General features: G+C 40.0%; 1 long non-coding RNA gene across 1 annotated transcript in view; it reads right to left on the bottom strand.

The window, feature by feature from the left end:
• LOC139731525 (uncharacterized) overlaps nucleotides 1-24,932 on the bottom strand; it is a 39,760-nt gene continuing 14,828 nt past the window's right edge. Inside the window, exon 3 of the long non-coding RNA XR_011710969.1 lies at nucleotides 1-212. This is a non-coding gene — a long non-coding RNA (uncharacterized lncRNA). The remainder of the gene's footprint in view (nucleotides 213-24,932) is intronic.

The raw sequence follows: 24,932 nt of genomic DNA, 5'->3' as shown, positions 1-24,932 counted from the left end.
GGTGACCTGGTCATTGGCTCATGCCTCTTACAGGTACATCCACTGTGCGATGCAGCTCGGCAATTGCCGAGCACGATCTGCTGCGGTTTTCTCGCTTAATTAGATCCTTGTAGTAGCGGATGAGGCCCGTCCCGATTTCAGAGCACAGCACGCACAGACAGCGTAGTGCATTGGGGGGAGAGACGATGGCTTGTCACACCATGCGTTGAACCCTGCGCGAATATGACATGCAATAGGAAGAACTTGTTAGGTGACGACTGAGATTGCCAAAACAACGACTGTGGAGCATGCCGTCGAGCCCACTGACAGTGGCCCCGCATTCTGCTGGGCTTGTCTCGCACAACACAGGATGACTGAGTTGCCGAATGAGGAGAGGGTTGATTCAACATCGCCTCTGGCTATAGGGGGAGTGGGTGGGACACTGTCTGACACCACGCTGTCAGAGGGCATTATCTCATTACTGGTGCCACATCAACGCCTGACAATTCGGACTGCACTTAAGGATTCAAGCGTGTGTCAATTTGAAATTGCAACTTGCGACTCACTGTGACAATTACAGTTTCACTGAGCTATTCTTTCTCACCCTCTACTTGATCAGATAAAAAGCCATTACACAGTAGGAGCAGAAACTTACCTGAAAAGCCCAAGATCATAGCTCGATTGTCATCAAAGATTCAGGATATAAACTATCATATGACCCACATGGAGAGAACCGTTGACACCTTTGCGAAGGTTCCCAAAGTGTCATGGGACTCTTGTTTCATAAAAACAGCAAGTAATCGTATAATAACAATACAAAGTAAAAGATAGAAGAAATGCTGGTATACTATATCCCATCTCATGCTGATTTTATCACTAGCACCACAAGTACAATGTACATGAGATCTGCTCAGCTTCCAAACATTATAGGGCACGGATCCATCAATGCAATTAATCATCCAAGATAGACAATTTTCTGAAAAAGGACTTTCTCTACTGTATGCCCCCACTAATTAACACAACTTTGGCATCCTCTCAAGGAATTTAATAAAATGCATGTTTTACTTTTTACATAAATACACATGTACATGTTTTCACAATGATTTCTTTTTTTTTTTGGGGGGGGGGGGAGGGGGTAAATTTAAGAAGCCTGCAATTTTGGACCCTGCTCGATGATTCAAAGACTACTTGAAAATATCTGCACTACACAACTATTTCAGCACTGTGCTTGCAAAGCTGCAACACACTCGTGGAGAGCTACAGTATAATAACAATAATGCACAACTTTACCAGTCAAATTCATGAGGTAATGCACTTTGTCATCATATTTCAGAAAGTCAAGGCCTGATCACAACAATACCCAAGTGACAACGCAATCAAGAAAATGGAGGTATACCATTGGTAACCAAGCTGCCTCTGTATGAACAATCTAACCTAAGTAATTTGAAAGCATTATCCTACTGGCCTACATAAAGCATCATCATTTAAAAAAATGTACTATTCTGTTTATCACGTGAAAGAAATGATTGGAGACCCGTGCTTGACCCATACACATCGAATATGCGTATAGAACATACTGCAATTTGCATTTCACATCGGCTGTTCAATACCAACAATATCAACCCAGTATAATCGGTTCTCAATGCTGCACATAAACAATGCATGCCAGCAAAAGCTAGTGTTTGGATCTTTACCATACAGCATACCTTCCTACTGTATCTTCTCAAATATATGTTGCATTAAATACACAGTAATGTATACCAGCCCATTTCATTCCCTCAAGGTATAAGCATAAATCAACCTGAATCAAAGAATGTCATAGAAATATATTCTGTGATGCATCCTGGAGTACAGAATTTCTACAGGTATTACTGTGCATCCACAAGTACATCAGCCAAATCACTACACGATCCCATTTATTAAATTGCCTTCATTCTAATTTACATTTCACAGTGCACTTTCACAACACAACTTCATCTAGGATGCTAAAGTGACAAAATTCTGAAGAGTTTCACCACCATACTGACTAGACTCATTAGTAGGCAGGAAGGAACTATTCAATCTTACATTTAGGCTGCATATCATCATGCCATGCAATACGGTAAAAGAAAGCCCTGGAATGTCACTCTGATTTTGGCGGGCTTCTTTTTTTTAGGATCATTTACATGCATAACAGGCAATCAGTGAGGTGCACTGAAGAGCTCTGTATCCATAATGCAGCATGCTGGAAACACACACGTCTGCTTGCCCGGGTCAAGTAAAACCTGCTGCTGGGCAAATAAATTGAAAGGACATTTGCCGACAGGTCAGTATAGAGGCCTTGCCCTGCCCATATGCCCAAAAACGCATTCAGAGAAAAATGTAGAATTGTATCTTAAGTACTGACCGGCAATATGTTCTGGCTCCAATGAAAGGTCACTACTCAAGCTGAAATATTTAATTAGTGATCACGGCAGTATTGTCACTCTACCAAACTGAAGTACTGTATACGCCGAATATTTCGCTAGGTTTTTATTTTCGCGAATTTTGCGAGTCAGGTGCTATTCGCGAAATTTAAAGACATGCGAAAATATGGACTCTGATCCCGATGTGAATGCGACGTACGCATGTTCACTTCTCTGTTCAGTTCAGGACTCCACAATCGCGAATTCAACCACTCGCGAAATCGTCGGGAATTCCCGATTCGCGAAAATTTAGACTTGCGAAATATATGGCGTATACAGTAATCCACCTGAGGTATGTCACTCACAAGTACTGACCAGCAAAATGCCCAAATTGTGAGACGGCTACACTTGATTGAGGTACGCCACTCAAAAATATTGACCAGCAATATGCACAAATTGTGACACAACTATACTTGTACAGCTATTGAAAAAAAAATGAATAAAAAGAAAAAAAAAAAAAACAAATCATAGCAGTTTAACCGAGTAGCTAGTGAATACCACTTGTCCAGGGACTTTGTAATTGTTTCAGATCCCTGTGCATGTAGCAATGGGGCAAAAATTTAAGTGGCAATGAGAGCCGAGCTCAATCAAACTCACTCAGGAATACACACAACAAAGCCATGGCTGGCAGGCAGGGATCTGATAGGCAACCCTGAAATTGTGCAGACATTTATGAGTCATCACAGCCTAACAGACAAATATGTAAATTGACAATCATTGAGAATGCAATAGGTGGGTTTGTATCAGGAACACAGACAAATACACACCATACTACGTACAGTCATTTCACATGTGTTTATACCCTGCAAAGTTGACCAAAAAAAACAAAAAAAAACATGTCTGATGGTACAAATCCTTGCTTCTGCAGTAATACATTCAAAGAGATATATTGAAGTGAAATGAAGCATTGCATTTGTGAAAATGTAAATACCTGATAGAAAGAAAGAAGGCAGCTCTAGTATAAAACTCATCCCAATCTCCTTCAAGGCAAAATTAAGATCATAGCATTCTGTTTCAGAATAGCAAGCCAACTTTCAGCATGCATAAAGCAGCAGTGAAATCACTGAAGTATTGAATGGAAGTTTATTGTAACCTTTTCTATGATGCAATGGCATCTTCCACTTTCATTCAGATTAACCACACTCAATCATAAATGTCACAAGGGCACACTGATACTGCCAAATCACATGACCTGTGATTTTCACACACACATCTTGTTTCTGTTTGCAACATCATAGCAACACTCCCCCTCCCCCCCCCCCCCCCCCCCCACACACACACGCAAACACACACGCACACACACACACACACACATACTCATGAATACAAACACGGTGCAAATGAAGATAACTGTGCTGGTCTGTAGCATACACAACTGTAGAAGAATGTGGAATGTGAAGTTGAACTGTCATTCACTGAATCATATGTACTAAAAAGCATATATGCAAGAGATAACATACCCACAAATTCTTGCAGACAGCTACAGTGTAACTAAAGTACTAAATTCACAAAACTGGTACTTCTGTTGTAAGATACATGCTCAAACTTGATGTTAAACTAAAGATCAAAATTTTGTTACGACCAAAATCACTCCGAGAATGATCGCACAAAAGAAACAATCAACTGATGTTCAGGCGGTTTATTAACAGTGATATTGTGGGTACAGACTCGTAATCGGTTTTCACATCAGTACAATAATGATCACTAGAAACAAATATAAGTCAGTAATGGAATCACTTACTCACTAAATCACGAAATCCCTACAGTTTCCTGGTAGTGTCCAAATACGATGCTTGATGCACAAATGAATGATCCGTGATGCACCGATGAATGATTCCTTCGACGTAAATCCAGAGGCACAGGTTACAATAGTCCGCGTTATAAATCCAGGGTATATGTCCACAATAGATCCACCGTATAATGTTCCCAGCGACATGTGCAGAATCCAACGACCACGTCCAGTCGATGCGTTGAATGATGATTCGCTTTATATTGTCCAGCTAGGAATCCAGCCCGTCACAGCTTTGCCGTAGCAATGTCCGTTGACATTAAAATATGGAGTCCAATGAAGGCACATTAATTCTCTGCAGGCAAAATGTCTCCCAGGCCAAGTATCTCCACAAACATAACAGGTCAGCAGGTAACACAGGACTGACTATAACAAGTCGCTACAGAGCCAGAAGTGACGTAACTCTCAGAGCAGAGGTGTTGGGTACTCTGCCTACTGCAGAATTTCTCTGGCTTATATACTATCCATTCACCCCCTTCTAGCACATTCTATAACTCTCTCCAACCTACTAGCCAGTCCAAGTTCCAGGAAACCTGGATGACTCACTGCCTAACTATGTACAAAACATCATTACCAAGAATAACTACCAATCACATTGGGCTACAGGGACAGTGCCTCACTCAGCCAAACATGTAAGCACTTCCCAGAACATTCTGGAAATGGGTGAAATCATTCTAGATTGAGTGAGCTATAATGTTTTTCCTATTCCATGCATGTACTGTATAGCTACATTGTATACCACCTAGAAAATTCTCCACTGATCTGGTCAGCCTGTATGTACTATATGTATACCACATAGAATGTTCTCCATTAATCTGGTCCACCTGTGTACATACACATTAAAACAACCATGCATACAGTACATCATACATGTACATAACTACTAGTGTGTACATTTGTAACACCATCCCCCATGGGAAAAAGAAAGCCTTGCCGTAGCAAGGGTTTCTTTTACCTTCACAATTTCTCATTATTATTTACAATGAATGTGAGGTAAAATCCAAGTCAAGCTACAATAATCACATACTATCACATGCCTTTTGGATAGCTGTATTAATTCCATGTTATCTTTTCATGGATACCATTTACAATAATATTGCTTGGATTCTCGGAGCTTATACAATCATATCAAACTGTTTTGCACACATTAATGAATATGCTAAACACATACACTGGAAATGATATGCAGTGAAAACTTCTCACCTTTGATACTCTCTTCATGTTACACTCTTGACAGAGCGTCGGCAATTACATTGTTTTTGCCTGCCACATGTTTGATTTTGAGTGCATATGGCTGCGTCATCATGCTCCATCTGAACAACCTGTTGTTCTTCATTTTGAACCGGTCTAAAAAGACCAAGGGGTTGTGGTCAGTATAGACCGTGATCTCCCCTTTGCTATTTGTCAAGTACACTTCGTATTGCTGGAGGGCAAGGATGAGACTGAGAGCCTCCTTCTCAATTGTGGAGTACTTCTTCTGGTATGTGTTCAATTTTTTGGAGAAGTAGCTAACTGGTCGTTCAGTGCCTTCTTCATCTTCTTGGAGCAAAACCGCTCCCACTCCTACATCGCTAGCATCTATTGCCACCTTGAATGGCTTTGCGAAGTCAGGAGCTGCCAAAACAGGCTCATTAGCAAGGACTGCCTTTAGTTTCTCGAAGGCTCGTTGACACTCATCAGTCCAGGTGTACTTTGCCTTGCCCTTCAGCAGGTTTGTAAGGGGGGTGACTACAGTGCTGAAATTCGGTACAAATTTCCTGTAGAAACCAGCCATGCCCAGAAATCTGAGCAACTCCTTCTTGGATTGGGGGATGGGAAAGCCTAGTATAGCCTCTACCTTGGCTTCTCTTGGCAATACTTGTCCCTGACCGACTACATGCCCGAGATACACCACTTTGGCCTTTGCAAATTCACTCTTTGCCAGATTAATCACCAATCTGGCCTCCCTGAGTCGATCAAAAAGTTGCCGCAAGTGTGTAATGTGCTCCTCCCACGTGTCACTATACACTAATATGTCATCAATGTATACGACACAGTTGTTAAGTCCGGCAATGATTTGGTTTGTCAGCCGTTGGAAGGTGGCTGGAGCATTTTTCATGCCGAATGGCATTACTTTGCACTGGAACAAGCCATCTGGTGTAGCAAAGGCAGAAATCTCTCTGGCTTTGTCGGTCAAGGGCACTTGCCAGTATCCCTTTAGAAGGTCTATTTTACTGACATATGCAGAATTTCCGACCCTGTCAATGCAGTCTTCTAGTCTGGGAATGGGGAAAGAGTCTGTTTTCGTCACGGCATTCACCTTTCTGTAATCTATACAGAATCTTTGAGACCCATCCGGTTTGGGCACCATGACGATTGGGGAGCTCCAACTGCTTTTACTCGGTTCTATTATGTCATTGTCTAGCATGTATTGAACCTCTTCCCTTACTTTTTGCAGTTTCCTCGGGTTTAACCTGTAAGGGTTTTGCTTGATAGGGTCAGCATCTCCTACATCAACATCATGTACAGCCAGAGGGGTGCAACCTGGTTTGTCTTTACACAGTTCTTCGTACTCATGTAACAGACTAGTCACATCTTTCCTCTGATTATCAGGTAGGTAGTTCAGTGCCTCATCTACTTTCCCTAACATCTCTGAGTTAGACAACCTGGCACTAGAGGGCTCACTTCCATTCTCATCTTGAGCTTCTCCCTCTTCATCTACTTCTTCTACTACCACCTGAGCTACGCCTACCGGCTGACTAGCCTTTCTCTCATAGTACTCTTTCAGCATGTTTACATGACACACCCTCTGATCTTTTCGTCTGTCTGGCGTACTGATCACATAGTTCACATCATTGAGTTTCTTTTTGACACAGTATGGGCCACTAAACTTGGCTTTCAGTGGTTCACCTTGTATGGGCAGCAGTACCAGAACTTTGTCACCTGGTTTGAAAGTTCGGGCTTTGGCATTTTTGTCTGCCTTTCTCTTCATAGAGTCTTGTGATACTTTCAAGTGTTCCCTAGCTACCTCACAAGCCTTTGAAAGCCTTTCACGAAACTTTGACACGTAGTCAAGTAGGTGGACCTCATCATCCTCCGTCATGAATTTCTCTTTGATGAGCTTCAGTGGGCCCCTGACTTCATGACCGTACACCAACTCAAATGGGCTGAAACCCGTCGACTCATTTGGGGAGTCCCTCGTGGCGAACAGCAGGAAAGGGATGCCCTTATCCCAATCCTCGGGATACTCCTCACAAAATGCCCTAATCATTGTCTTTAGGGTCTGGTGGTAGCGCTCCAACGCACCTTGGGATTGGGGATGATAAGCTGACGACTTCAGCTGCTTCACTCCCAAACGATACATCACCTCTTGAAATATGCCTGACATGAAATTTGACCCTTGGTCAGACTGCACTTCCTTGGGCAACCCATACCTAGTGAAAAACTGCACTAGAGCATCTACCACAGTCTTAGCAGTGATATTTCGCAATGGGATAGCCTCTGGAAACCGTGTAGACATATCCATGATTGTCAAGAGGTACTTATGACCCGACCTAGTCCTAGGCAAAGGTCCAACACAGTCAACTAGAACCCGACTGAATGGTTCTTCAAACGCAGGTATCGGAATCAATGGCGCCGGCTTCACTGAATGTTGTGGTTTACCAGCCACCTGACATGTGTGACAAGTCTTGCAAAACTCAGCCACATCCACATTCAACCCTGGCCAATAGAAATGCCTCATGATCCGATCCTTTGTCTTTCTGACGCCTAAATGGCCGCCAACAGGTAACTCGTGAGCAATCCTCAAGATCTCACCGCGGTAACTAGGAGGGACAACAACTTGACGGACCACCGTCCAATCCTCATCAGCTGGCCTATGGGGAGGTCTCCACTTCCTCATCAAAATGCCATCTTTGACATAATAGCACTCAGGGACCTTTCCAGCCTCAGCCTCAGAACACGCCGTCTGAGACAAGCCTTTCAACTCAGAGTCTGCCTGCTGTGCTTCAACCAAGGAAGACTTGCTAAACAGCCCATCACTGTTAGCCTCGGAGCCTAATACAGCAACCCCATCATTTAAATCCTTGAAAAAGGTTTCTGCCAACCAAACACCGGAATTCTCCTCCACATCAACAGAATCCGCATCATCTTGAACAGCTCTACGAGCCTGAGACCTAGTCACAACACAATCTGGGAAAATCCCAGGAAATTCCTCCTGCAACTGCTCAGTTTCAGCAACCACCACTGGTTTCTCCGAAACAACTGGAGACGCAACCACCTTGTCCCCAGCCAAGTCATTCCCCAACAAGAAGTCAATGCCTGCCATGGGCAACTCAGGAACAACTCCAACAGTGACAGGACCAGAAACTAGGTCACACTTCAAATCCACTCTATACAGTGGCACTGACATATAACTGCCATCAACAGTCTGAATCAAGACTTTTGCATTCACTGCACTATCTGGTGGAAAAGTCATACCACCATCCACCATCAACGACTGAGAGGCCCCCGTATCCCGCAGGATGACTACTGGCTTACCTGCCTCACCAGAAGTACATGGGGTCACCTCACCATCAAACAAAAAGCTACGATAGCTCTCATCCACCTGCTTCAGCCTATCTTTGAATTTGGGAGATTGACTTTCAACGGCCTGTGTTTCACTGAACGGGACACTGTTTTCAGGTAGGACACTTTTTGACATGACAAATCCCAAGTCCTTCTTTGTTTTGTTTTGCAACTTCCAACATTGTGACTTTACATGCCCTGTCTTGTTACAGTGAAAACATTTGATGACATTTGCACTTGTACTGGACCCTTTGTCAGATTGAGGCTTTGGTGCCGATGAAGTTTCAGAACTCGTGCCTTTTTCAGAACCAGCATTCTTTGGATTGCTCGACTGAATTTTGTCTCTCTTGTTTCCAGAGAAATTCCTGAAAGGTGGTCTGTTGTCATTTCTGTGGGTCAGCTCATACTCATCAGCCATCAAGGCTGCTTTATGCAAACTTGTCACTTTGTGATCATCCAAATGTGACCTCACACTGAAAGCAACACTCTTTTTGAATTCTTCCAAGAGAACAACCTCACGTAGGTTATCAAAGTCCTGATCCACTTTCAGGGATCTGTACCACCTATCAAACATCATTTCTTTTTCACGAGCAAACTCAACATGTGTCTGGCCTGGTTTGCGGTACGAATTTCTGAACTTATGTCTGTACGCCTCTGGCACCAACTCATAAGCATTCAACACTGCTTTCTTGACTGTAGCATAGTCACGTGATTGCTCTTCAGAGAGAGATGAGTACACATCAGCTGCTTTGCCGACAAACACACTTTGAAGGAGCAAGGGCCAAAATTCCTGTGGCCAGTTCAAACTGTTAGCCACCTTCTCAAATGACACAAAATATGCATCGACTCTGTTTTCTTCAAACTTTGGCACCAATCGAATGTTCTTGGCCAAATCAAATTCAGGGGGAGCCCTTTCACGATTTTCAACAATCTGTGCATGAGTCAATTCCATCTCACGTAATTTCAATTGTTGCTCCACTTCAAGTTTCTTCATTTCCATTCTTTCCTTCATTTCCATTTCTCTTTGTTGTCTATCCCTCTCTCTTTCCATTTCTAATCTCATCTTTTCTTTCTCTAGTTCCAATCTAGCAAGCTCAAGCCGTGTTTGATCTGAAATTTGAGCTTGATCTGGAATGTTGATTTCTTCTTTGAGCTCCATGTGACCAGCTACTAAGTCAAGAATTTCTGACTTTCTTACACCTTGTGGAACATCAACATTCAAATGCTGTGCAATAGCAGTCAAATCACATTTGCGTAACCTTTGCAAATCTTTGAGGGACAAATCTGTCCTCTGAACAAATGCCTGAACATCCATTGTACTGATTGACATTGTCACACTGTAATACACACAATATACAATTGAACAACTAACTCAACTGGTATTATGTCTGTACCAATATTCTAAGTTCCGGAACGTTCCAAATTCTAAATTTTGGCTTTAAATTCACTTCCCGGACACAAGCCCCCAATTTTGTTACGACCAAAATCACTCCGAGAATGATCGCACAAAAGAAACAATCAACTGATGTTCAGGCGGTTTATTAACAGTGATATTGTGGGTACAGACTCGTAATCGGTTTTCACATCAGTACAATAATGATCACTAGAAACAAATATAAGTCAGTAATGGAATCACTTACTCACTAAATCACGAAATCCCTACAGTTTCCTGGTAGTGTCCAAATACGATGCTTGATGCACAAATGAATGATCCGTGATGCACCGATGAATGATTCCTTCGACGTAAATCCAGAGGCACAGGTTACAATAGTCCGCGTTATAAATCCAGGGTATATGTCCACAATAGATCCACCGTATAATGTTCCCAGCGACATGTGCAGAATCCAACGACCACGTCCAGTCGATGCGTTGAATGATGATTCGCTTTATATTGTCCAGCTAGGAATCCAGCCCGTCACAGCTTTGCCGTAGCAATGTCCGTTGACATTAAAATATGGAGTCCAATGAAGGCACATTAATTCTCTGCAGGCAAAATGTCTCCCAGGCCAAGTATCTCCACAAACATAACAGGTCAGCAGGTAACACAGGACTGACTATAACAAGTCGCTACAGAGCCAGAAGTGACGTAACTCTCAGAGCAGAGGTGTTGGGTACTCTGCCTACTGCAGAATTTCTCTGGCTTATATACTATCCATTCACCCCCTTCTAGCACATTCTATAACTCTCTCCAACCTACTAGCCAGTCCAAGTTCCAGGAAACCTGGATGACTCACTGCCTAACTATGTACAAAACATCATTACCAAGAATAACTACCAATCACATTGGGCTACAGGGACAGTGCCTCACTCAGCCAAACATGTAAGCACTTCCCAGAACATTCTGGAAATGGGTGAAATCATTCTAGATTGAGTGAGCTATAATGTTTTTCCTATTCCATGCATGTACTGTATAGCTACATTGTATACCACCTAGAAAATTCTCCACTGATCTGGTCAGCCTGTATGTACTATATGTATACCACATAGAATGTTCTCCATTAATCTGGTCCACCTGTGTACATACACATTAAAACAACCATGCATACAGTACATCATACATGTACATAACTACTAGTGTGTACATTTGTAACAACACATATTCAAGCATGTTTTCTTCTTCATCTTTGTTTTGTTTTATTATTTTTTTTACCCATGTTCACGTTCAGCTTTAGGATTACTTGGGCAAAATCACACCTGTTTCTCAGTCAAATTTTCATCAGCTTCTCATGTGTGATTTGATAAAGCCAACAGAATTGCAGGCCACTTCATGAACAGACTACACTATTAATTTACTATGAAGCTAATCCTTATCAGATTTCATGTATTTTGACTCCATAAGCAAGGCAATTTGATCAAAATTCTTGTGCATATTTCCAAGGAGGTAAATGCATTAATGTAATATCAAATTTTACTTCCTGCAAGCCAAATGTGCTTTGCTCAAAGCACTTTCCATAATTACCACTGCTTTCCTGCTTTCTAGATCTGGATCAGCCAAATTTGCTCGAGGTGAAGAGTGAAAAATACATGATGAAGGAAAACACATGGTGATATACAATATCTATATGCACAGAGCTCCAATGACATCTTGAAAAGCCCTCCTTTGATCTCTTTCTAACCAGTGTGTACTACACCCGATACTGAAAGTATGGCACTTCATGATAGTGGTGACCCTCAGAATCAAACACGACTGGTTTTGATACAAGGGAAGAACTGGTGATATCACTGTTCTATGATACATGAATTCATTTTGCAAAACTTGTTTTTGACAGTGTGAAATCAAGAATCAAGGCACCATGAATGCATGCAGTTCATCATTCAAGAGGTCTGCTGTACAAGAATTGAATGACAAAGCAGGCTCACCGCACCATGTCACATAGCACTTGACATTTAACTGGAAATATGCACTATTAAAAAGGACAGCTCAAGTGTCAAGTTTCATATCTAACCTCCTCTCATGATACCTTTTATATACAGTAACATGGATACAATGGAAGGATTTTTTTTTCAACATGTAAACTGCCATTTCTTTTCATTAAAAAAACCCCTGAAAATTAAATGGTTGCTCCTGTTGAAATGCACTGATTATCAACGCACAATTGATTGCCAAAGAAAAATGAGACTCTTGCTCTTCACTGGACATAACGAGTGACCATTTGAACATCATCTTCTGGCTACTGGTATAAAGTCATGGGTCAAGAGGTCAATTTGCCATTGAAGACAAACAGAATATATTGAAATCTAGAGAAGATGTGGATATATCGTTCAGACTGAACTATTCATCAGTATCAATCTGCACAAAATGCCAATGTTTCACACATCACCACAAAACTATCACAACTACAGATGTCAAACAAATTGCCTTTTCACACATTCTATACAACTCAACTTTGTTTAGAGCTACTGTGTAAAGAGATGTTTGAGTGGAGACATAATGTAAGTTGGAAGGGGTAGCATACAAGCAAGTGAAAGAGGATTAGAGCAGGGAATAACTAGGGACAGGGTAGTGGAGAGGGGAAAAGAAAGAGGTTCTGTGGAACATCTAGGAGACAAATTATAACTATAATCATATATCACAGACCAATCAATTATCTCTCACAGTACTAAAAAGCACTGAAAGTTATCCTTAGGTGCATAAATACAAAAAGAACTTCTTGTACTATGTTGTAGGAACAATGCATATTATACTAAAGAGGATATCATGGGAATGTGTGATGTATCCATCAGCCATGTCATTATGATTATTATGATTATTATAATTAATCTTATTATCATTATTATTATTATTACTATTACTATTACTATCTTCATCAGTATCATCATAAACATCATCTTTAGACCGTCGATGTCAATTGATATCTTCCCAATAGAACAAAAACAAAGACTGAGTATCATGCACAAACCCAAACACATACTCAAAGCCTCAAATACATTGTATGACACTGCACTGGTACACCTAAAACTACTCTACAGCTCAGAGATTGAACATTGCAACAAATGCCTTGCTCCTCAATCCTGAGATACGCTGTGAAAAAGCAGTAATGCAGGAAGCATCATATGACCACTCACAAAACCATGGAACTTACCATACTGACATATGTTACAGGAAAAAACCCACCTGCCAACACTTCTTGTCTTATCCCAGAGTTCTTAATGCAATGGAGATGGAAAGTAGGTCTCAGCCAAGCTGCCCAAGAGCAATGAACACTGTACATCTCAAAGTCCCTTTACAAATTCAGAGTCAATTTCCCACCTACACTGCAACCATTAATGGCAAAATCTGCCTCACCCATTCTACATTGATGTCCACAAGTGACAACTGCCGTACTGAAGAGTGTCACCCAGCTCTATTCTATGTCATTTCTCCTCTAAATCCTTTTCAAGTTTCCTGAAAATGACAACTGAAACTGAATAGATACAAATATAGATCTGCTAGGCACATGCTGTGAGTATCACATTTACCTTTCACTTCGACATCTAAGCACGTTGGATGATCATTTACAAGTCATTCCTGTCTATATAGACTGGGTGATTGCCTAACAGGGATATTAGGGGAATGATACGAGTCAGGTTTCATATTTCTGTATCCATATGGCAAAACAAAATCATTCTTGAAAGAAAATTTCTACAGGGCACGTCCAACCAACTTTTTTCAAGAGCATATGAAAAAAAGAAATGGATTTAAAAAAAAATACAATACACACACAGTAAAAGAGCTCACGCCATAGGTGGTTTTCTCAAAAGTTAATGCACTGCATGGATACAATTGAAATGAGACACACGTTGCTAAAATTTTGATGGTTTCACTATTTAACACAAGGGATCCCTCAGTGAAACTGAAACTTCCTTTTCCACAGTCAATTCTCTATTGGAATATTTTTGTGTTTGTTTGTTTTCTTTGCCAGATTACCCGCCAGAACTCAGAGGGTTAAATGTGAAAGGGAACACCAGAAAAAGGTGTGCTGAGCATCCTTCCGGTAGTCAAAAGGCCTTGTTGCTGGGTTAGATCTGATCTGCGGGGCAGTGTCGTGTATCGCGAGGAGAGCCCGATTTGAGAGGCTTACCATCCTGCCAAAAGAGACATCTGAGACCTGAAATACACGCTCGCTGACTAGAGTGTCATCAAATAGCGCGAGGTAATACTTGGCAGAAAGATTCATACTCTAATAAACTAGTTCATCAGTCTGCTTTTCTCTTTGTTTTGCTTGGTGTTTCTTTTTTTTCCTCCACAGTTAAATGGTATTTATAAATAAACATGGTATAAAACCAAAATCAAATGATGCTATGCAGGCAGGCATTGTCTTCCAAGAAGTATTGTTGTGCTTTTTTTCCTTCGTGATAATCATCACATCATTTATTTAATGCATGGATATCTGTCTGTGTGTGTGTGTGTGTGTGTGTGTGTGTGAGAAAGATGGGGGGGGGATGACTTTCCCAACTGTACACAACATCATCAAAGTATATCCTGTAAAGGAAGATATGAGGCATTTGGACATGAAATTACAGTTTGAACTAAAATGTAAGCTAGCAAAAATGAACATCACATCAATCAACTTATGGTCACCAAGTAACATTTCTCCAGAAATGTTTTTTTTTTCTGTGTTTGTATTTGTTTTACACTTGGGAGAGGTCATGGAAATACCACAGTTTACATCTGTATGCATCGGGCAGGAAATACAAGGAATTTCGCGGAAACCTCAACTTATCAAAATCCTTCCCTTTTCACACAGTATGAGTTGAATACTGATGCGTTTTATATAACTAATGCCAGGTAAAGGGGAAGTTTAGAGTGTTGCACAGAAGGGCAATCCGACACTTTGATATTGCACTGAATGTACTCCACAAATTCATTTTATGTTTCACAGGGATAGTTATGTGTGTGTGTGTGTGCGTGTGTGTGTGTGTGTGTGTGTGTGCGTGTGTGAGTGCTAAAATTTGTATCAGGTGCCTACAAAGTACAACACTAAAAAAAAAAAATCATACAGCAGGCTACAATAGAGAACTGAAGTTGTGGCACAAATGCTGCAAGCTTTAACCATATCAACCCATATGTGTCAAAGTTGTACAGGAGGGGACTGAGGTAATTGTGCACAGTATCGAAATCAGGCACAAAATATAATCACAAAATTTGAGGTTAAAGGGGATGGCTAGTAACCGATTAGTGGGAATCAGTGGGAATGCTGAGGGATGATTGTTCCAATCCTTGTGGGATTCATTTTCAGAGTATATTATATATCTACTGTTGTGTGAAAATTATTTGCTTCAGAACGGTCTCATATTCAAGCAATTTGCAGATTAATGCCCCGTCACTGACCAGGCACGCTAACCTGGAAACATTGAACTGCACATTACTTGAATATGAGACCATTCTGAAGCAAATAATTTTCACACAACAATAGATATATGATGTACTCTTAAATGAATCCCACAAGGATTGGGACAATCATCCTCCAGCATTCCCACTGATCAGTTACTAGCCATCTCCTTTAAACATTAAGTTACTGAAGTCTCTAGGCATGTTTTCAGTGATACCACTGTCATATTATTTACAAATATGAAGTGTAAATATGTAAATCCCACAAGTAGATGCAATATTTATACTCATAACAAATCCTGTGGAAAGAAAAGCAAATTTGCGTTTTCCTCACTCTTAAAACAACATGATAGCCTGGTATTTTGCCAATCCATCACTGCACTTGGGAGAAGAAGCAATAATACACACATTCTCATATTTCCCTAATCATATGTACATGTTCAGCATATACTGTGCAAACAGCCCCACGCAATTCTGCTCTGAATGCATTTGACGACCATGGACTAGCGAGAAAGGCGACATATTTGGCAGGCTGTACATTTACACGACTAGCTCCACACTCGTGCCTGCCTCCTCGCAGGTTCAATACATGTATGTCACTAGTCATCATGTCAATGTATGCACATACACACACACACACAAACACAAATAAGCACAAACAAACTCAATCACACACATACACACACTCAAAGACATGCACACACATACATATAGTGCAACTCTAGCAGGCATTCTTGTACACTGTATAAAACAATGCTTGGACTGATGATGCTGTCTGCTCTTGACTCAATACAGTGTACAAGCCCAAAATGAAAGGAGAAAATCAATGCATCAATCAATGTACAATGTAATATGCATTGCATTAATCCACATTATGCTAGTTCCTGGATTATTGCACATGTAAACAATGTATCAACAGCATCACCGTGCCTTGCTGTACCTAGTGTCTCTTCAAACAAATTGCAGTGCATGAGGAGTCTTTCAAACCTTCTTGCAGAACAGATCTGGGCTAATGGCTCAACGCAAGTCATGTAACTACCCTAAATCCATTTACAGATGCCAGCAGAGAAATACAATTCAACAGATATCTCTCATCTCACCCTCTCATGTTGTTGTTGTTTTGTTTTCTCTCTCTCACTCTCTATCCCTCTTAGTACAATTACTCTCTCGTCTTAAGTGCACTTGTCAGTCTGACAGCTTTTCATATGCAATACACACAGTATTATTGATGTGTGATGCATTTTCAACAAATTGATGCATGTACAGTAGCACGGAGGAGCGAATAATCTACAATGTATAAGTGATTGATTGTGACTGTGTCAGAATTACAAATGGCAGACGTATACTTGTAGAGCCCAGTGTGCTTTATTGAATTGCAGCTCACTTCACCTTCTGATTGCACAATATCGCCTTCATAATACATGCATGCACATGCTGGTTTGCACGTCAATTCCACTTCGATAAAGAAATGTGCATAGAAAACAAGGTAGAGAGCAGTGGCTACACACAGTCAGCATCGGTGATCTCAATGTTGCCCTACAATGTTCAATGTACTCGTATGTTCAGTAAATGATATATGAAGACATAGTGCTCTTTGAACTTACTGGCTTCAGTGTGTACCAGATTTTGCTTGTCTGCCACCTACTATGTACTGTCAGTTATAATCTTCAAGAAAAGACTTCCAGTTTGTTGTGCATGTTCAAAAGTATCTACCTCCTTCAACACTTGGTGGTAGCATGTTTCACATCAGTTCTCGCAACCACAGAGAACAATTAATTTTGACAACAAAATGATATATCAATAATAGTAATATTTCAATTTATAAAGCACAAGACATATATTCTTCTGTGCTGCAAAAGCTTCTGATGTACTTTAATGACAATGAACAATTAAATGAAATGATGTTATTTGAGTCGTGATTTAAAGACTTCTACAGTTGGGGATTTCCTCACTTCTAATGGTAGGTCATTCCAGAGTTTGAGACATAAATACAGTGCAAGTAAACCTGTATCAAACCAATAAGCAAGCATGACTTGAGGAAAACAGTATCATGAAGATTGCTTTACACTGGCTGACAGAAACATTTATTTTTCCTCACAGAAATACAAACAAACCAAGTACTGTATGATTATCTGCTTTCAGTGATGATAATGTATTGGGATATTACCAACAGGCAACAGGGTACAGGGTCTCAAAACTCCCTCAGTGTGTATATTCATGACGCTTGGTCATTTCCAGTTGACCGAAGCTCAATGTAAAGCTCTTTTATTAATTCTGGGCTTGTTGATAAGTAAAACAAAAAATATATCTAATTCAATATAATTATCATCAGTATCATCATATTCATCATTATTATTTATCATTTATCATCAGGGTTATCATTGTGGCTGCTGAACTGTCAGTATAATCATAAATAGTGATAACTTTTTTCTTTCCCTCTCAATTGGTACCCCTAACCCACCATCAACAGCCCCCCCCCCCTTCTACTCTGTCGATCACATTCTCTCCTTGCATCAAGCTTCCTCTTGAAGGCAAAATCAACAAATCATTCAGCCGTCCTCCCATGGGCATGCTTGAGATGAAGATGATCTGAGAGACAGAATGCCGGGGCCTCTCCCCTCCCTCTCCCCCTCCTCCTCCTCTCTAGGCAAAACAAATGGAGCTTGAAATTCACAACGGCTAATGAAAATCTCACACTGTAGTCAGGATTCCATTGGGGCTCATGGTTAATCTTTTTATACCATCAGCAAGCTTAATGGACTGCTACCCTCTTTATAATCTTGGCATATATTCATCTGAGAGGAACAGAGAGAGAAAGAGAAGGGGGAGGCAAGAAAAGCATGGTCTTTGACACACAAGTGAAACAAATTTCAGTTTACCACAATTTCAGGCACAAATTGACGACATACTGATGTGCGTTTTATGTCTATAAATATTCCAATGTTCTGCTAACTATGCTGATATTACCGATATTGTTGTGCAAAGACCAATAAGTCAGATTGGTATAATCAAATGGCGTAAGTTCTGATTCATCAAGGTAACCATCAATAAAGGTACAAAATTAAATCAATTCATCTGGACTTACCGTTTTAATTCCGAGACGGTTTCACGTCCGATCCTGGACGCTTCATCAGCTCATCTGATTTGATGGCGGGAAGGCGTCGTTGCCAATCAGCGCAGACGCACTACCGACGTTATTGTTTAAACAATAACGTCGGTAGTGCGTCTGCGCTGATTGTCTACGCCGATTATGCTAATCTACCACTGCAACGTGTTGGATTGCTTTGATATCTAATAGCTCACAACTTCCTGGTACTTGCTGAAATTTAAAAATACTGGCTGACGTTGATGAATTATCATCCTTGTTTGTTATTTTCTTTGTTTTTTGTTTGATTTGTTTGTGTGTTTGTTTGTTTGTTGGTTGGTTGTTTGTTTGTTTGTTTTTTTTTTTTTGGGGGGGGTTCATTACACTGATACACTATATCTGCTTGTTCTAAAGGTTGTCAATTCTTTTGTACCTTATGCCTCATATGCCAAAATACATTACAGCTATTTTACTTACAGTATTGGTGTACTCTTCATGGAAATTTTCCACAGAAACTGAGATAAAAAAAAAATGCCATTCATTCTAATTCTAGATGCCAATGCATATATTCTGGATTATGTAGCATGGGTAATTTGAAGAACCTACCAAAACATTGCAAGAGATAACACTGATAACAGCAACATACAAGGTAATTCAAATATGATATTTATGCAGTAAGCAATTTATGCAGCTTGGACATCACATCAGTGGGGCCTATTTAAGATTAATACTAGTTTATATCTTTGCTTCCCTTTCCTGTATACATATCATACAAATGACTTGTGATTTAATGACACTTTGAATGATCAGAAAATCAAATAATGTTAGTATTTCAATGCTGATACCAAGAGTAATGCAAACTTCAAACACTTAACTTTCTATATATTCAGGTTTAAGAAGAAAGGCAAGATGACGGGAAATATTTGATGGGAATATACTACAGTATAAACATTGTACTATTTCAAAGCACAGAATTGTCCACAATCACTTTAATTGACTGCAAAACTGTAAAACGAGGAATGTTCACATACATTTTAATTTCATGAATTTTGCGAGAGCCAAGATTTGTGAAATTAGAATGCACGTGAAAGTTCTTGTCTACACTGCATGCATTGGATGCCAGTGGCATTTCGCGAAAATGTCATGCCATGAACATCATGTTTTACAGTACTCTGCATCAAGTCCCTGCATTTTGTTTCTTTCCTGTCCTAGTAAACACTGTTACTGATAGCAATCTGAAATCTTGCAGAATCTGCGAATTCTGTAAAAAATATGATCAGTAATTAATGTAATTCTGTATGAAAAACCCTAGAAGATCACAAAATAAGGGTGCAAACTTACCACTCTAGTCTGGGGCATGACTCCACAGTACAGTTTTGCATACCAAGAGATGAAGACCCACAGAAAACATTGTTCAAACTCTTTGACATTGCATGGTACATAATGCACTCAGAGTGTGTCACTGTCAGATATCTATATGCGCTGCACTACATGTTTACTAACACCTTGGTGCTGTATACTTTTGATTACGTGCAAAGCACCGTGCAAGGACAGTCGCCTGTAACAGATTTTCTGATCTTTGTCAAAGTATCTGCTGATATTGGCAGCAAAACAAAAGTCCATAAAAGATAGTATTTCTTTGTAGCATGCTTTGCCAGTTTCTGTTGAAATGTGTGTGTTGTTTAGCAAGAGCATCTTGCATAGAATCTTATTATGCCACTTATCTATCATTCAAATAAAATGAATTGCTCCCACAGTCTGAATGAGGTAAATAGCTGTCATTATGTTTAGAGACATCCTTGAGCCAGGGACAGCTTAAAAACCTTCACAGAGGACGGATACATCATACAGCATTGGGAGCGTAACTTGGGAGACCTCTCTTAATGATTCCATGACTCATATACCCTGAATGTCATAACTTCCTCTACTGTTATCATCATTAACTATTAATGCCATTGTAACTATTGTTGTAATTCTTCTTCTTCTTTTTCTTGTTCTTGTTCTTCTTATTGCTATTATTGTTAATAATGATGATGATGATGATGATAATAATAACAATAATAATAATGCTAATAATAATAATTATTATTATTACTTTCATTACCATTACTATTATTATCATTATCATTATTGACATTTTTATTATTATCATTATTATCATTGTTATTACCATTATTATTATCATTTCTATTATCATCATCATTTAACTAAACTCCAAAATATGCATATCAAATTTTCTCTGAATATATTGCAAATTTCTGCATTTTCAATCTTGAATGAATGTCTTCAAAGTAGACATCACAGACCAAAGGCAATGAAAACCCCTTAAATTCTGCTGAAGACAGAGCATGCTATTAGTAGAAACTACTCATTGAAAGCGAAGTAAGCGATGAGATAAAAGCTTTCCATTAATTCGTACAGAAGTATGCTGGACATGGCAGTGACATGCTTCTTTGCCTAAAGACACCATGCAATGTGCCTATCAATGTGGTGCTTCGTCACGTTACTCATATAAATTCAGAGATCACAGAAGGAAGAAAAATGCTAGTAAAGCGTGCTTTTGGCAATATAACCTTTATAAAAAATACTAACTTTTGGTTACCTTTTAAAAATATTTTTCTTTTGTTGTAGTAGGACAAATTATTAATCGATTTACAGCTTAGCATATGAAAAATTCATATCTGTCAAAAAAACAATCATATTTTCCCCAAAATTACCAAGGTATGGATTTCGTAATGACACATCCCATATGCTCATAGGGTGATTTCTTTGTCTAAACCGTCGAAACTGCAAGCATCCCACATACCCCATCTTCTTTTGGCTGATTATAGGAAATGAAAGTCAACTTTTGTTGATTGGTGGTTTCCAAACCTTGAAAATGGACTTAAGATTCAGATTGAGAAAATGGCTGATATGTACACACGTATGTACATTCTTTTGCTCTTAGAAATATTACTCACACCACACTCAATTAAGGGGAATGTTATTCAACACACCCCTTTTTTGTCCCCTCCTTTTATCATATCATTCTGCAAGGAGGGAGGCCATAGAAAGTTGCCATTACCTGCTTGACTGGGTGTTCAGAAATCACGATGTTGTATCCACGTTCAGGGGTTAATCTTTTTCACACAACAGCAAATGTAAAGGCCTTGACTGTTGAACTCTTAACAAGATACGGTTGCTGGATGGCAAAAGTACTATAAAGACTAAGTATATCAAACACATGGATTTGGGAAATAACAGTACAACACACATCATCTTTTTAAAGACTAACCTTTCTAAAGACTCAAGGGCTTTTTACACTTGTGTTTCTTAACCCCGGACTTTCTCTGACCCAGGAGTATCGTTAGTCCCGTACCAATTTTTTCAGCTTTTTACACTCGCCAATTAGTCCCGTACTATCTCTTGTCCGGGGCTAAGGAGAAAACTGACCTTTTTACACTCGTATTTCTTAGCCCCGGACTTTCCAAACCACATGAATATTCATAATTACGCTGTGTACTGTACACGTACACGCACGCACCGGCAGCACTTGATTGCCTTGTTTCTGATTGGTCAGTGAGGGTCGGACTTCGTCTCCGTCGCTTAGCCCAGGATTATTTTTCGTTCTGTTTACACTCACTTGCTTGGCACCGCAATTGCGGTGCTAACCCCTGCTATTTTGCAGGGCCAGATAGTACCGTACTATCGGTGGGGCTAGCCCACTTTGGCAAAATTGAGTGTAAACAGAAAGTGGGCTAAGGATAGTCTCGTACCAACGGTGGGGCTAAGGCCCCCCCTTAGCCCCACCGTTGGTCCGGGGCTAAGCAAAAATTTACAAGTGTAAAAAGCCCTTAAAAGTCAGAATCTTATCAATGAGATTTCATGTTGAATAATTTCTGGACAGAATTCTGTATATACATGTATGTACACAAACTATGCTGACAAGACTCCAGCTTTCATCCATACTTTCAAAATATAGCACTCAAACACAGTATAGCGTTCAATGAGTAGACAGTATCTCCCAGATAATAATAAACAATTCCATGAAGTTGAACATTAAAGCACATTATTTCGAAATTACAGCATTTGCAAATACCTCTCTGTATCATATCCATTTAAAAGTAGACTGTGTAGCACCATCCATCAACACAAGCATGAAAAACAATCAAGCCGGGAATAAAGGCCAGTGCACACTCTCATAATATGCAGTTGTACCATATTCTACTGAGGTCTGTCTGAAGGATGATGGGACAGCAAATTGAAATTGGCTTCAATTGAACTGCACATTATTGATTCGACAAGATGAATCACAGAACCCCCCCCCCCCTTCCCAGAGTTTCATCAGCCCTCGGGTCACTCGCGGGTCAAATCAAAATGCGGCAGAGGAACATTCATTTGCTGATCTGGTGGAAGTTCATCTCCCTGTCCTCCGTAACACTTTCTACAGGGAAGCCTACTATTAAGTGAGGCTGTGGAAAAGGTATTGGCTCAGAGCCATGTTTGGAGAGGTCCTACAGCAGACTTTGGTGACAGACACTTTGAGTTCTACAAAGTGAACTGCCCATACACACCAGAGAAATGAAATGTACTGGTAGTCTTTCCTTGTCTACGAATGTGCAGGGATGTCAATATTCTAAATAACATTGCAGTATTCTGAGGGATGAAAGGCTTTTCTTTTCTTTTCTTTTTTGTGGAAAAACAGTATTCTTACCTTTCCTGCGATAGACATGTGCAGTAGCACAATAATGAGAAAACAATATTTTCCACGAAACCTGCAGTATTTTTTGAACAAACAGAAAAATATTGCAAAAAAAGTGGCAGTTGGCATCTCCGTATGAGGCGGAAAATCTGTCTCTTATCATAAATGCTCTCACATACAACACATGCTACAATAAACCATCATTTTACCATTTTCACTCAAATAATCTTGAACGAAAAGGCAAACACAAAGGATTGTTTCAGCGACAACAAGAATCGCACAAGCTTGTTTCAGAGCTTCTACCAAGAATCATCTATTGAATGTATCAATATCTCTTTAATCTAATTCATTTCATTTTCTCAAATCTCTCAGCAATGGTAGTAATTGGCTACACCAGAATTCATTGCTCCCCCTTCCCATAGCTCTTTAATCTGGTAGTATCTTTTCTCTATTTTTCTTCTTTGTAGACAAATGTAGTTGATTTTCATACAGCACTGATCTCAAACATTTAGCCTTTGATCAAGAAGAAAAAAGAAATGTTTTGAAGAAAGCTAAAGTAATACAATAGGGGTGTATTGCAGTTTTCCGCTAACACAGCCAAAGTCTAAGATGCCAACTACTGGTACAAATTATTAGAAGCTTGTCATCTTTCGTTGAGATGGTGGTCAAATGTCAGAGTCATCATATCAAGGTTCCTCAAGGATACCACAAATTTAATGATTTACAACCACAAAAACAAATATAAAAACTACCTCAAGATACAGTTTTATGGCTTTGGCATGAGCTTGAGTAGTGAAATATATTCTGAGAGGTTTATTTCTGGAATTCAAGTTGCAACGAGCTGTCTCCATGTATGGCGTATCATGTTGTCATCATTTTGACATCAACAATGGTTAGAAAAATCTGGCACGGATGGGAACATTTGTTTTGAGAATAACGAGACTGAAATACGATGACTGCGTAAACCAATCTAGGTTTCAAAACTTTCTCTGCCAGGGGTCAGTCAGGTGATGAGAACTGACAATGATCCGTCAAAGCAGTCACCTGATGATGAACTTTTTGCTGATAAACTATTGAAATCTTCCTGTTTTCATCACAAATATTTGCTGACATATACTGAATACGCCAAATATTTTGTGAGGTTTTTATTTTTGCATATTTCACGAGTCAGGTGCTATTCGCGAAATTAAAGACATGCAAAACTATTGACTCTGATCCTGATGTGGATGTGACGTACGCGTGTACATTTCTCAGTTCAGTACAGGACTCCACGATCGCGAATTTAACCACTAGCGAAATCGTCAGAATTCCCGATTCACGAAAATTTAGACTCGCGAAATATATGACGTATACAGTATTACCTGTATGACACTGACCCTTTAAGAAAATAACAATCCTTTTTTTGCCGAGCCCCTTTCCTCCAAACTCCTCTTCCATACACTCTGCCTGCCTCTACCTTCGTTTGTCTTACTATATTTGTCAGGGTGACTCACTCGCCGAATATGACCGATAGTGGAATGACGATGATCGTACCCGCTCACTTATGCCTTGTCTGTAGGAACAAGAGAGGGTCTGGATTACCCTGTCACTATCTCATG

This window comes from Diadema antillarum, unplaced genomic scaffold, assembly GCF_040938485.1.
Source record: "Diadema antillarum isolate AM-2024a unplaced genomic scaffold, OU_Dant_1.0 seq00000377_RagTag, whole genome shotgun sequence".
Lineage (NCBI taxonomy): Eukaryota > Metazoa > Echinodermata > Echinoidea > Diadematoida > Diadematidae > Diadema > Diadema antillarum.
The sequence above is the reverse complement of the archived record's forward strand: the minus strand, read 5'-3'. Positions and strand labels throughout refer to the sequence as shown.